Below are 13081 nucleotides of genomic sequence, written 5' to 3'. Positions count from 1 at the left end.
GAATTATTCATTTGTAATATCTTTGTTATGCTTATTTTTACTTTATTCAGAGATCTGCGTAGGCAAGTGTATGTGGTGACACCAAGGCGCCTGTTTCTTACTGCTGTGAGAGACAGTGTACTCACCAGGGAGGCTAATGGATGACTAGTTTGATCCATCTTGGTGTTCCTTCCATCTGCTACTGCTGCTGTGGTCTCAGGTCCTTCTGTGATGAAGTCATACTACTTTTGAGTCCGTCATTTACCACATGAAGGTAACCTCTCTCCTTTGACTTCAGCTATAAAGGCCTAAAATCTGTAAGTGTGTTGGGCTGAACCAGAAACAAGTGGCTGTGTTACATTGCTGTCTGTAACTGTAACACTACATGAAAGAATCAAAGCAAGAAGAGACATACCTGACCACAATACCCAGTGTTTTTGCTTGGCTCTACTGCCTTCTGGACCTACGCACATGTTTATTTTCCCCTTGCTACTGGCTGTTTAATAAAGAACAGTGGTTCCTCGACCACCTGTCTCTTTCAGATGTATTCTCTCACTCTCCATTCTCCCCATGCGCAGCATATCCACAGCTTGCGCAGCTGTGACCACTTCAGTGTAAACAAATAATCTGCCCATTGTTTTTACAAATTATATCCCAATATGTAATATCTACCCACTTTGCCAGACAAGCAGGCGGTGAACAGATGCACCAGGAGGGGGGTAGAATTGCAGCTGGGGATAAAAATGCCTACTCTTCATTATGGTTGGTCCAGAGGCTTGCTGCTGGCGGCCTGGGGCTGGGACTAGGACAAGGGCCAGGGCCAGAGCTGGCTCAGCTCCTGGCTGCTGTGTACAGTCTGCCTCAGTCACAACCACACTGTGCAAAGCTGCTTCACACATATAATTTACTCATTATTTACAAAGTTTTTAAAGAATTCAGAAAAAAAAGTATTGCAGTTGAGTGAGCTGGTGGAAAATTAATGCAGACTGAGTTGCCATTCAGTGAAGAATAAAATTATATCTAGTTATATAACGCTGAAATATGGCAGGCTTATGGAGTCACAGTCAATTAGCACAGCTGATTGAATGAAGGTAACCACAGAAACCCCATACTTTGAAAAATGAATTACAGTACTGAGGAGAGACAGTTTAACCAGTGACTGGCATACCGAAGTACTAGGGTAACTGTAGGTACTGCTGGTGACCGTGTCTAATCCAGTATGCGCACAGCAGACAGACATTTATGAGGGGCAGGAAATAGATGTCTCTCATCCCTCAGTTCATTCCATAAAGAATCTTCAAGTAGGGAACAGTATGTCTTTATGAGTCCTGAAAAAATATCTCTGTACCCAAGCAGGAGCATCAAAAGCCTCGGTTGTTTTGTAATGGCATGCTTTTGCTCAACGGGGAAACATCTTATCAGACAAAGGCACAATAATGACCCCAGTGGTTCAACCATTGTCCCTTTAACAGTCGCCAGGCCTTACTCAGAGCTTTTTGCCACTCGCCACCTCCTTTCATACCACCCTGGCTCCCCCAGTCAATCTCATTTGCTTCAACACCCAAAGTCTTTAACGTCCCTGCTTGTTCTCCATCCTTTCAAAAAACTCTGCCTTCAACCCCACCAAAGACAAAGGCCGATGCACAATTTAATTTGTGTAGAGACTTCTCAAAGGTGGAGTCCCTGGTAATAGATAAAGATGTGGAGGAGGTACAGACTTTGATCTCTCTAGGGGGCAAATGGATTGGATTGTCTTGCCTCTCTGTTGGTGGGGCTAAGCTGGTGACAGAGTGAATGGCAGGGGGCCATATCAAAGGTAGTTATCTTCAGACACTCTTCTCAGCAGCACATTAGTACGCTATCTAAATGTTGATTTGTTTACACCAACATCTAAGGACACCTAAATGGTCTAACAAAAGGAAACACCAAACAAATGTAAATGAGCAAACTAGTTAAGTACACTTTACTCTGTAGATGTGACAACTCTTCCCTTCCACATTGCAAGGTTTTACTATTAAAACTGTCCAGAGTGGAGAAGTTAAAAAGACCCAGTGTTAATTTGAAACATTAAAATTTCCATAATTTACACCCTGCCTCAAATATGCTTTATTTTGTTATTTACTGCCTGGTTCCTCCATTCATAGAACCAAATCTTAAGAGTACAGCATGCTCATTGTCTATGTTGTGGGCAAGGAAATGATTGGGAACACCCTATAGATATAGCAAACAACCATGTTGAGGTTGCTGACTGTGTGTGTTCCTCCGTTGTGGGTGGGAAACATCATATTACTGTCACTCTCACAGCTGACTTTAAGAGAAAGGTATAAATCATAGACATACAAACACCCTAGCGCCCACTCCCAGCCGCAGCTAAAGACGAAGAGTTAAATTTAGCATGTGTGACATCTTTTTCCCTAATTTGATGAACAGGGAATATTTAAGAGAAAATACAGATCAAACAACCTGGTATTTTACTCACCGTATAACACAGAAAACATAAAATGCTTAAACTGAGAAAATGCACCATTTAAGAAATAAATGGAGCTGGAAATGTAAGTGGTACTAAAAAGAAATAGCTGGAGGAACATTTAGTAACTAATTAGGTTAATTGGTAACAGGTCAGTAACATGATTGGGTATAAAAAGATAATTTTGGAAAGGCAGAGAAGTAAAGGTTACTATTCAGCAAAAAAACAACAACAACAACAACAACAAACACCAGTTCTACAAATTGTGAATAAATTCAGAATAATGTATCCTAATATAAAATGTGAATATCTCATAATGTCATTGTAAGATGTGCACAAAGGACAAGACCTGGCTCTCTGATAGTATGAGGATGTATTAGTGCTTATGCAAATGGGAGCTTGCACATCAGAGTACAGGAGTCTGGGTGTTGAGCTGACCCGCCTGCAGTCCAGACCGTTCAACATTTGGCACATCATGAAGCAAAAATACAACAAAGAAGACCCGGTACGTCTGAGCAGCTAGAATCAAGAACAAGGGAGGTTACACAGGGGTAAACATGCTTGTGTCTTGACTTTTCTGAGACGTGTTGCTGCCATCAACTCAAAATGTTAGTTAAAAATTAGTTTAAACATATGTTTTCTGTGGGCTACTGTGAATAAAATATGGGTTTATGAGATTTACATTGCATTCTGTTTTTATATGTTAAAAAAAAACAACTGTGGCAAACTGTGCTTGGTGTCACAGTTTGCCACTCTCTGTACACATGGCCCACGTGCGGTATTGCAAATAAGCATCTCTATTTTTAGGGACTTTAAAAGCAGTGGCACCCTTTTGGGTCATTCCATATCCTTAGAAAGAGCTCCAGAGATTAACAAATTCTCCTGGCACTCAGATGTGATCCCATTTCTCAAGTCTGTAGTACTGTGAAACCAAAACCAAGCGTAAAACCTCCCTCTATCCTTGGTGTTATTTTTGAAACTCTGCTAAAATTCGGGTTGACATGTTGATTAAAAATGCACAATATTTTGGTTATCTTGCGCATCAAAGGTCCAACTCAGCACATTCCCAAGGGGCTTGAATTGTGCTCAGAAGCCTCAGTCTAGCCTCCTGTTTCTGAAATGTACATTTCAGCCCTTCTCTATGCACATTTCCCATTCTAGCTGTCTCTTTGGCTTGTTTTTCCGCTTGTCATTGGGTGTTGGTAAATATTTGGTGGACAGATATTGCATTCTGAATTGGTACCCCTTTGCATAATAGTTGTTGTGAAGGCATCTCATTGTGTCTCATTTAAGCTGACCACAGTGTATTTTGGTGACGTCGGCAAGGGTTGGTTCTCCACCACTCTAATTAGCATTCCTTCCAGATTAAACAATGATCACTTGACTACGAGTAAGCTAAGGTTGCAGGAAGTGATTTAAAGAGCTGATAGGAACCCATGATTACAAAGCCAATCCTCCATGCATAATGTTTTAATTCAGCATAAACCCCATCACCCCATTTTGTCCCATCACTAATCTTGTCTTAGGTTATCTTCAAACTACCACTTTGCCCTGCAGCTACAGACCTTATCAATTATTGATTATGTCTCTTAGATTAAAGGACCTGCTTTCATTTCCACAAGAATGTGCCCCGCTCTTTGTGTCCACATGGAAGCATTTGCTGGACAGATGGGGTATTTTTCCCCTCTAGACAAGGTCCCACTGGTCAGAAAGGGATTCACAGGGACACGGTAAGTAATGGTGTTGTTGATATCCAATTGTTGCTCTCTTTGAAGTCCAACTACCAGGTGATCTGTATTTGACCATTGATGAGAGATAGAGCGACAGATGGGTAAAAAGGAAGAGAGAGCAGTGAAACACACACACACAAAGAAAAACATGAAAAAGTCATTGCAGTAACCCAGCTGGAACTTCTAACATTAATCACAGAAGCATGTTTTACAACAAGTCATCTTAATTCCTCCAGACAATCCAGGGCTGTCAAATGGCTGCATAATACTACCTCAACCCTCCCCTCCAAGCCTCCCAGACATAATTCCATGTGCTGAGAAGCTGAATTGCCTGAATGTGGGTTACACACAAATGACGGACATTTTGTCTTGGGGTAATTACTAATATGCCACTGTTGTTGCCCAGGCTGCCTGTATCTGGGTTTTGGTTTAAATGTTGGGTTTACTCTCCCTGGGCTGTGTGGCTTGCAGCAGCTTAATCACAAAGCCACAAGCATCTCAGCCATTTTGATAGGAGCCAAACTGGGAATGGCTTCATATGCAACGCTGTTTTTGTTCGTCCTACATATAGCAGCATTTTCTGCAGCATCAGCAGGGCAGCTAAATTGACATATTTCATGTTGACAAGCTGAAAATGTGCATATAAAATGAAAATAAACTCAATTCAGTTGTGGACTTTAAAGTATTAGAAAAAGTAATTCTACTTAACAAGTTTTATTTTTCTTGTGCAAAAAAAAGGGAAAAAGCTCTTTTTTAATCTGCTTGAAGAGACTATAATAGATTTGTTGTTTTCATATTTGTCATCATTATCACACAGTTTCCTGTAGTTTTCCGGTTTTCACTGACAATAGCTGAGGGCATTTGGAGAGAGTTTCCAGACCAGTTTCAAGTTTGGATGAGAGGATGAGTAAGAAACCAAAGCCTTGCAAAAAAGATGAAAGAGTATTAAGTGATGAAAGATCTTCAAATGGACATTAAGAACCACAAGCTTGTGTGAGATAACACAGATCACCAGTCTGTGAGCAAACACATGGGCAGCATTACTCTTATCAGCCAAGGACAGACTCTTCAGCATCAAGTGTCCTGCTCCCATACAATATTTCCCAGCACACAGGTGTTAACAATCGTTTTCAAACGGCCTTGTTTACAAAAACACCAGCATTAAAAAAAAAAAAAGGATTCAGCGTTACAAGCGACGAGGCAATTAACGCCTGTGTACTGCGTTGAGCGCCTCAGCTCACTGCTAATGGTTTGAGGCCAAGTACCAAGCCTGCTTTTTATTGAGCCTTCTGCTTGTGAAGCGTCCAAATTTTGCCTCAAGAGAGGTGTGGAAACTTTGGCTCGCTGGAGACGAGAGGCATTTTTGTTGTGCTGTATGTGTAATTTACAATCAAGCTGATATACGAAGAAAACTTGCTACTGTTGACTCCTGCAGTGCAATCACATAAAGGTTCATTCTCATTTCATTTCCTTTCTCACGTTTTACTTTGCATCAAGTCCTCTGATCTGAATGAGGTGACCTACGAGTTCACATCACATATTTTTACAAAGAAACAGTTTTTCTAGTTTGGCTTCTTTACATCACCACAGCTGATTTTAAACAAACAATGAAGGTGTGATTGAAGTGCAAAGTTTCAGCTTTAATTATAAGGGATTTAACAAAAGTATTAACTTAACTCTTTAAGAATTACATACATTTTATATCTATTTTATATATGAACATCACCAAAAGCTGAGGTTCCTCCCTTGAGATGCTCTGCAAGGCTGTTACTGCAGCTGCCTTCAGTTGTTGCTTGTATGTGGCTCTGTTTGCCTTCAGTTTAGTCTCCAGTAACTGAAAAGCATGCTGTCTTTGACTGAGTTCAGGTGATTGACTTGGCCGTTGAAGAGTACCCCATTTCTGTGCCTTTAGAGACTCTTGAGTTGCTTTAGTAGTATGCTTCGGGTTATTGCACTGTGAAGACTGATCTTCATGTTTTGCAGCATTTGTCTGAATCTGAGCACAGCATATAGCTTTGTGCACTTCAGAATTCATCCTGCTGCTTCTATTTGCAGTCACGCTATCAATAAACACTAGTGACCTGGTTCCGCTTGCAGCCATATATGGTCATGCTATAGCATTGCCTCCATGTTTGACAGACAATGTGGTGTGCTTAAAGTCATGTTTTCCTTTTCACTTCATTCAGGTATAAGTTAAACTTTGTTTAATCTGGCCAACGATGAATCCAAGCCTGAAGTATGCAGGATCTCTTAGATTCTTTCATTCTAATCTGACCTTCCTACTCCTGAATCTACTCCTGGTTTTGTGCCTTGTTGTGAACCCTTGGTATTTAAATTCATGAAGGTGTTGATTGCAGACTTTGACAATAACATACCTACCTCCTCACCAGTATTCTTGACTTAGTTTGGTGTTGTGTTGTAAAGGTATTTTTTATTTATTTATTTTTTTGGCCAAGGAAAGAATTCTGTCGTTATCCACTTTAATTGTCTTACACGTTCCTCTGGGACTTCCGGTGTTGCTAAGTTGGAGTTGCAGTGCATTCCTTCTTTTTAAGAATGTTTCAGACTGTTGATTTGATTAGAGAGCTTTAGCTATCTCTCTAATAGGATTATTTTGGTCTTTTAGCCTAATGATGAACTTCACTTGCATCAGCAGCTCTTTGGATCCCATACTGAGAGCTTCAGCAAACAGCTACAAACCAGTTCACAAAAATGACGGCAATTCTTAAACAAATACTGCAATACCTTTGTTAAACTGTTGAATTAAAGCTAACTCTCCACTTCTGTCATATCTTGATTGATTGATTGATTTAAAATCAAAGGGTGCACAGAGGCCAAATTCCAAAAATGTTTCAATAATATGTTGAGATGAGCTGCAAATGGAGCGAGCGGAGTGTATTTTTGTGAAAATAGTCTCTTGTGTTAAAGTCAGTGTTTTGCCAGCCCATCAATCCACACTGACCTCCCCCATACAAGCATGTAATCTTCCTAGTTTGCTTCAGTCAAACTTACTTTCTTATTAAGGGAGGACAGTCTCTTATATTTATACAAGTCTGTCCTCAGAAACCAATATTTCAAGTTTCTGTCCCTCATTTTACCACTTGTATTTTGCGGTTCAGTCCTTTAAAAAAAAGAAAAGAAAAAGTTGAGTTGTTCCTCTCATCATCCCATGCCTTTTCCTTTTCTTCTTCCGCTTCACTTTCCCTCTGATCTGTCACAGAAATTGCAAGGAAGTGAACCCCAGCTCCTCAGAGATCCTTGAGGACATTGTCAGGAATGTGTGTCCTTCCTGACATTACAACACTCTTTATCAACTAACAAGAGGAGTAGGAAGAGAGCAGGGAGGAAGAGAGAAGGATGTCAAGATGTTAGGAGCAGTTAGAAGTCGGGGGGAAAAAAGGGAGCTCTTTGTGGTTGCTTATCTGACAGGATATGAAGCAACCCAATGGCTTTGGCATTTGACAAAATAGCTTCCTTCAATGGGCATTCAGTAGAGGAAGCATCCCTTGACATGAGGCCACATAAGTCTGAGCAGCTGACGGAGGGACAAAGAAAGAACAGGAGAGTTTCAGGAAGAAAAAAGACAGCCGGAGGGTGTTTTAGAAGTTCCGTATTTTGTTAATTGCCCAGATAAGATGTAGCAATTTGCCAGTAGTTGTGATGATTATCAATGGCAGCAATTTAACAGATGTTAGTGCACATTTAGAGCTTTTAAACACATCAGTCTTTCCAGCACAGACTAAAGGGCACTTCTAACAAATTTATAAATCCAGGAGCAGAAGATCAACCCTCCAAAAGATACTTAAAGTTCGTGCATGCACGAATGCACACAGAGCATCAGACACTTGCACACACATGCACAACTGCTTGAATATTATTTTTGTTAATGGGATCTAAGGGGACATCATTCTCCTGATGTGGTGTAATTGAAGCTGCTGTATTAAAGGGTTGTGTTCCTCTCCTGCTGTTGAGACACAAAGTACTGCAAACCTCATCCCAGTTATTAACCCAGGAAGTCCGCACGGTGCCTGCACTCTAATGAAAGAGGTCAGAACGCATTATATTTATTTATTTCATTTAGACGTTGCCCTTTTGACCGAAGCGAAGCTATCCGGTCCTCTGTGTTCAAATCTCTGATGGTTCTGTTATCATAATTTTTGATTATTTTCTCTCTAATCATACCAGTGGATAAAAACAGGAAAATTACACTGTCAGTTTTTCATTCATTCATGCATGCTGTAGTAAATCTACCCTTTTTTTCCGACTTTTGGGAGAGTAAATAAAGTAATGGAAAGAAAATAAAAGAGAGATTTCAGCGCAGGCTTCCGAGGGAACTATCACCTGATCGGGAGCATTACCTTTTGAACTTCATGAGAAAGATACACAATAGATTTGCTGTCATTAGGATTAGCCATGTCTTCCCCAAAGAAACATTTAAACCATCTCATTATGTGGTTAAACCATGCATTTGTATCACAGGCTGTCCCCATTCTGTCATCTAGTTACTCTTTAATATTGAAATTGTACATATTTCTTTGCTTTCCTTCTCTTTAGCCACAGCATTTTTAATCAATTCTGTCTGTGTGTTTGCTTTTTTTTTTTTTTTTTAATCAACTGCGCACAGATATTTTCCATTCATTATGAACTGATGTTTTCATCTGCCAACATTTGCAGATAAATCTAATTTGCCCTGTCCACACCCCATTCTTAACACAATAGGCCTTCTTCTCACAATACAACAGCTCCTTGTCTTTAAACAAATTAACAGTAATGCATCTTAATGGGGTTGAAATTACAACCCCTTGTTGCCAGAGGGCAATTTCTGACAGGGACTTGTTATTCTGGATCTAACCAAACATCTGGAGTTTCCCATAATGCACTTTTTATTGGTCCTCTAGCTCTATCTCTATTTTTCACCTGATTGGACGTGTTTCTTAAGTGTATCTCCCGAGGAATGCCATCCTTGTTGTGTATCCAAAGATGAGATTAAGTCTTCAGCTCTCAAAACACTCCTGATTTTCTCACACAGGGCAAAAACCAGTCACAATTGCATTGTTTCCTTTCCTTTGATGTAGGATTTGAGCCCTGACGGACGTTTAATATCATTAACAGTCAAAATCAGGGGTGGTCTTTCCTGATGTTAACAGCTCACCCTGCTTTTTGTCTCGCTGATTCCAAAAGACCAGATTTTTCCCAGGCTGTTGAACATTCACTGAATGGTTTAATTGCAAGCAGACTCAAAGAGATGGATATTTGAATCATGCTGAATAAAATATGTCTCCATCTGGATTCGATAAGTCCATAGATGAACACCATCTGATGCTTTACACTTCAAACAATTACATTAATTCCAGGGCACCTACTATACTTTAAGGCGCTAATCATAGAGCAGGCACTTGGTTAGAAAATATGCAGTTTCATGTTATGAATACTTCACGTTGCATCAGCCCAGAGGAGGGAAAAAAACACAATGTACTTGTTAAGAATAGCAAAATACATGAAACAAATTGGCCTCTTGATGAGTGAGAACTATTAGATTTTATCGCATGCATGGATAGTCTCCTCTGAGACAAGGGATTGAAGGGTTTCCACTTTTTAATACCAAAACAGTTTTTAAGAATGTTTGGAAACAACACAAACATTTGCCAAAAGATCTGCTGCAATCCCTGACTCAATAACATTTACACACCAATAGCTCTGATCACAAGAGTTCACAAAATATGTGTCAAAACAGGTCGCAGAGGAAGCATGAATCTATAATTATATAGATGGTATAATTATGAATCAAGCGCATATACAATTCATGGTATAATTATGAACCTCTGCAGCTATAAGCCACTAATGGGAACTGGGAGTGTGGAGTTATTCAACATGCAGACAGCTAATTACTGTGTAGGCCTCGTTAATTGGTTATGCCCCCTGTTTAGAACGGGAGTGTGATCAGGTTGGCAGATTTATGGAGTGGCACGACACAACACTGATGTTTTGAAGAAGCATTTTTTTGGGGCCAGATTTCAACTGCATTTACCAGAATATGTGTGAGTAGTGTGTATTACAGGGGCTGAACAGATAGATTTGTTTGCACTGAGGACATTTGATCTTGCCTTTAAAACAAATGGGGATGTGACATCTGCCACTGTTTGTGTGATACTGAGACTTTCACACGTGATAAAGATGAAAAGGGAAAAAAAGCAGGCTTGCAGAAGCATCCAAACGATTAGCTTTGTGGTAGTAAAAAAGAGAGAGAAAGCATTTAGATCACCAAAGCAGCTTGGTTTTGTATGGAAACAACTGCGGCTGGATGTTTGGTTCTCATGGAAGCCACATGACAGGGAGGTCATGAGAAAGACAGCAGGCCAGGCGCTGTGTGTGATCCCACCACACTCGTTCTCCACCACACTTTTGATGTTTCTCTCCTCAACTTTTATCATTGCTCCATGAGAGACCCTTACTCTCACTGTCAGTGAGAGCAGACACTCACGCACACACACACACACACACACACTCCCTCTGCTCTTTCTCCATCTAAGTAGAAGCTTGGCTACTGCCGCCCATTTCCAGCTTCACACAACTATTTTAACAAGCACAGAAATCATTTAGCGGACACTTTCCTGGATCATAAAACACCAAATGATGGCTTTGGGATCCTTAGCTTTTATTGATCTGTGATCTCCGATCAAATGTATATAACCTGGGCCAAGTCTAGTCAGCTTTGAGGAGAGGAAATGGGGGGTGTAGGACGAGGATAAGGGAAATGAAGAAGGGGGGCTGTTCATGTGAGGCTGAAATGTGATATGGAGCCTGTGTCGCATTAGCCTTAACGGGCCGTGTGGCAGACGCACTGGCACCACGGAGTGGAGAAGACGGGTGGAGGAGGAGGACTCAGAGGAAGATGAGGGAGGCCAACCGGCCGACGGTCTGACGCAGGAGGACTATATGGAGCTTATGCAGCAGGAAGGAATGTCATCATCCCCACTGGATTTTCTGGCACCTCCCCAAACAAAGACACAAGAGAGAGGGAGCATGATGCTTATCCCTGGATCTAAGTCACCTTTGTACCCACAGCACACACATCATCACACATCTCCTGTCAGCCTGTCATCCCGCAGGGTCACGGTCAAGCTGGCGCTCCATCTCTGTGTGTCATGTTGTCTCTCTCCTGCTCTGTAATTTCCTCTTTTTTTTTCCTCTCCTCTTTCCCGGAAAGAATGTGCCTCCTGTTCCTCTACCAGTTAGTGTCGGGGGGCAAAACAACCCATTTCAGTGTCTGACTCAGCTACAGACTCTCAGAGGTGCCTGAAGGATTCCAAGAATTCCAGCATTTGCACCCACAACTGTGACGCTACCTGAGGGAATGCCATACAGATCATACCAGACACTTCTTGTGCATACTCATGGCTTATCTTCCCGCAGTTTCATCTTCAGATGTCAGAATTTAAGATCAGGGGTGAAAAGAAAGTAATTGCACTTGAAGCTGAGTGGATTATTGCACAAAACATTCTTTCTGTGCACATTGCATGACAATGAATGGAAGGAAGAGTGATGATGACAGAGAGGATAAAGGAGAAACAGAGGCAAAGAGAGCAACAGAGAAAAGGAGAGACAGAGCCAGAGTGAGATGAGTGGAGGGGTAATGACTAGGTCTGCTCAGGACAGAGGAGGCGGCAGAGGGGGAAGCGTCTCCGATCGTCTCCTCGTGGCTCCTCTTTGGCGTCTGTGATCCTCGGACCCTTCACGCAATCTCCCTTATTACAAGGCTTCCCCTCTCCACACGGGCACCACTACAAAATGGAGCAATTACATTTAATTAGGCTGCAGAGGGTAGCTAGCCTGCCCCATCCCAAAACCTCAGAGAAGTGCAGACTTCAGGTAACACAACGGTCGGGGAGGACTTCAAAGAGATGCAAAATTACAGCGCCATTAGTGGAGCCACCACAGAACTGCTGTGAAGCCAGGGAATCATTTGACCCAGAGAGGTAGATTCAAAGGAGTTAAACTGAAAAGCAGGCCAGTGGGGAAAAAAAACATCTCAACAGCAAAGATTAAGGGACAGACCAAGCACTTTTTTAAACATTGTTTGTCTTGCATGAGAGACTTTAAAAATAAAGAGTCTTTACAACAACTATTAGTTTCCCTCATACCTACAAAGGTATCTTTGTAGCCTCTCTGGAAGGATGCTCATTTGGGCCATGTCAAACATTTTGTGGTTTAAAAAAAAAAAAGAAAATTCATTTTGCTCCAAAACAAACAAATCAAAAGTAAGTGACCCGTTCTAGGCTCTCCTGGAAAGATGATATTCAAAGCTATGCCACTTTATCTGGCTTCTGCTTGTAGCCCTGGGGTTCGGTTCACACAGGGCATGATTACCCTAAAAATGTTATTGATGCTGACTCACATGGTCTCCAACCAGAATGGAAAATTCTGACTTGAATGCTATTAGGCATGCTTTGGAAACAGGAACACTGCTGTTTAAAGACACAACAGCCACACAGGTGAGGTAAGAAACAAAAATGACTCATCCAGCATTTTTTCCAATTTTTCTTGTTGCTTGTAGTGCAATTAAGTGGACTTAGTCTAGTAATGGATTGTGGTTTTTTGCAGCAAATTAAAGGACAGCTTATGTTCCACTATAAATGAGTGGTGGAACATAACAAATGGTGCTTGTTAGACGTCTGGAAAAAAAAAAAGAATCACTTCACTGCACCTTTCAGTGTCTCATGTTGTCTTCACTTCCATCAGTCTTTTCTAGTAGGGATGCAAATGCACAAGAAAGTCCAACATTCATGTCATATTTCTGCATCTTTTAAAGCTCTAACACATAGCTGCACTATTTGTGCAGGCAATTGGGATTTTTTTTGTGCCTCCACTGGATAGATGATAATGAAAAGACAGGACACAATCAGAG

The sequence above is a fragment of the Astatotilapia calliptera genome, chromosome 13 (assembly GCF_900246225.1).
Source record: "Astatotilapia calliptera chromosome 13, fAstCal1.2, whole genome shotgun sequence".
NCBI lineage: Eukaryota > Metazoa > Chordata > Actinopteri > Cichliformes > Cichlidae > Astatotilapia > Astatotilapia calliptera.
Note: the sequence above shows the minus strand (reverse complement) of the source record.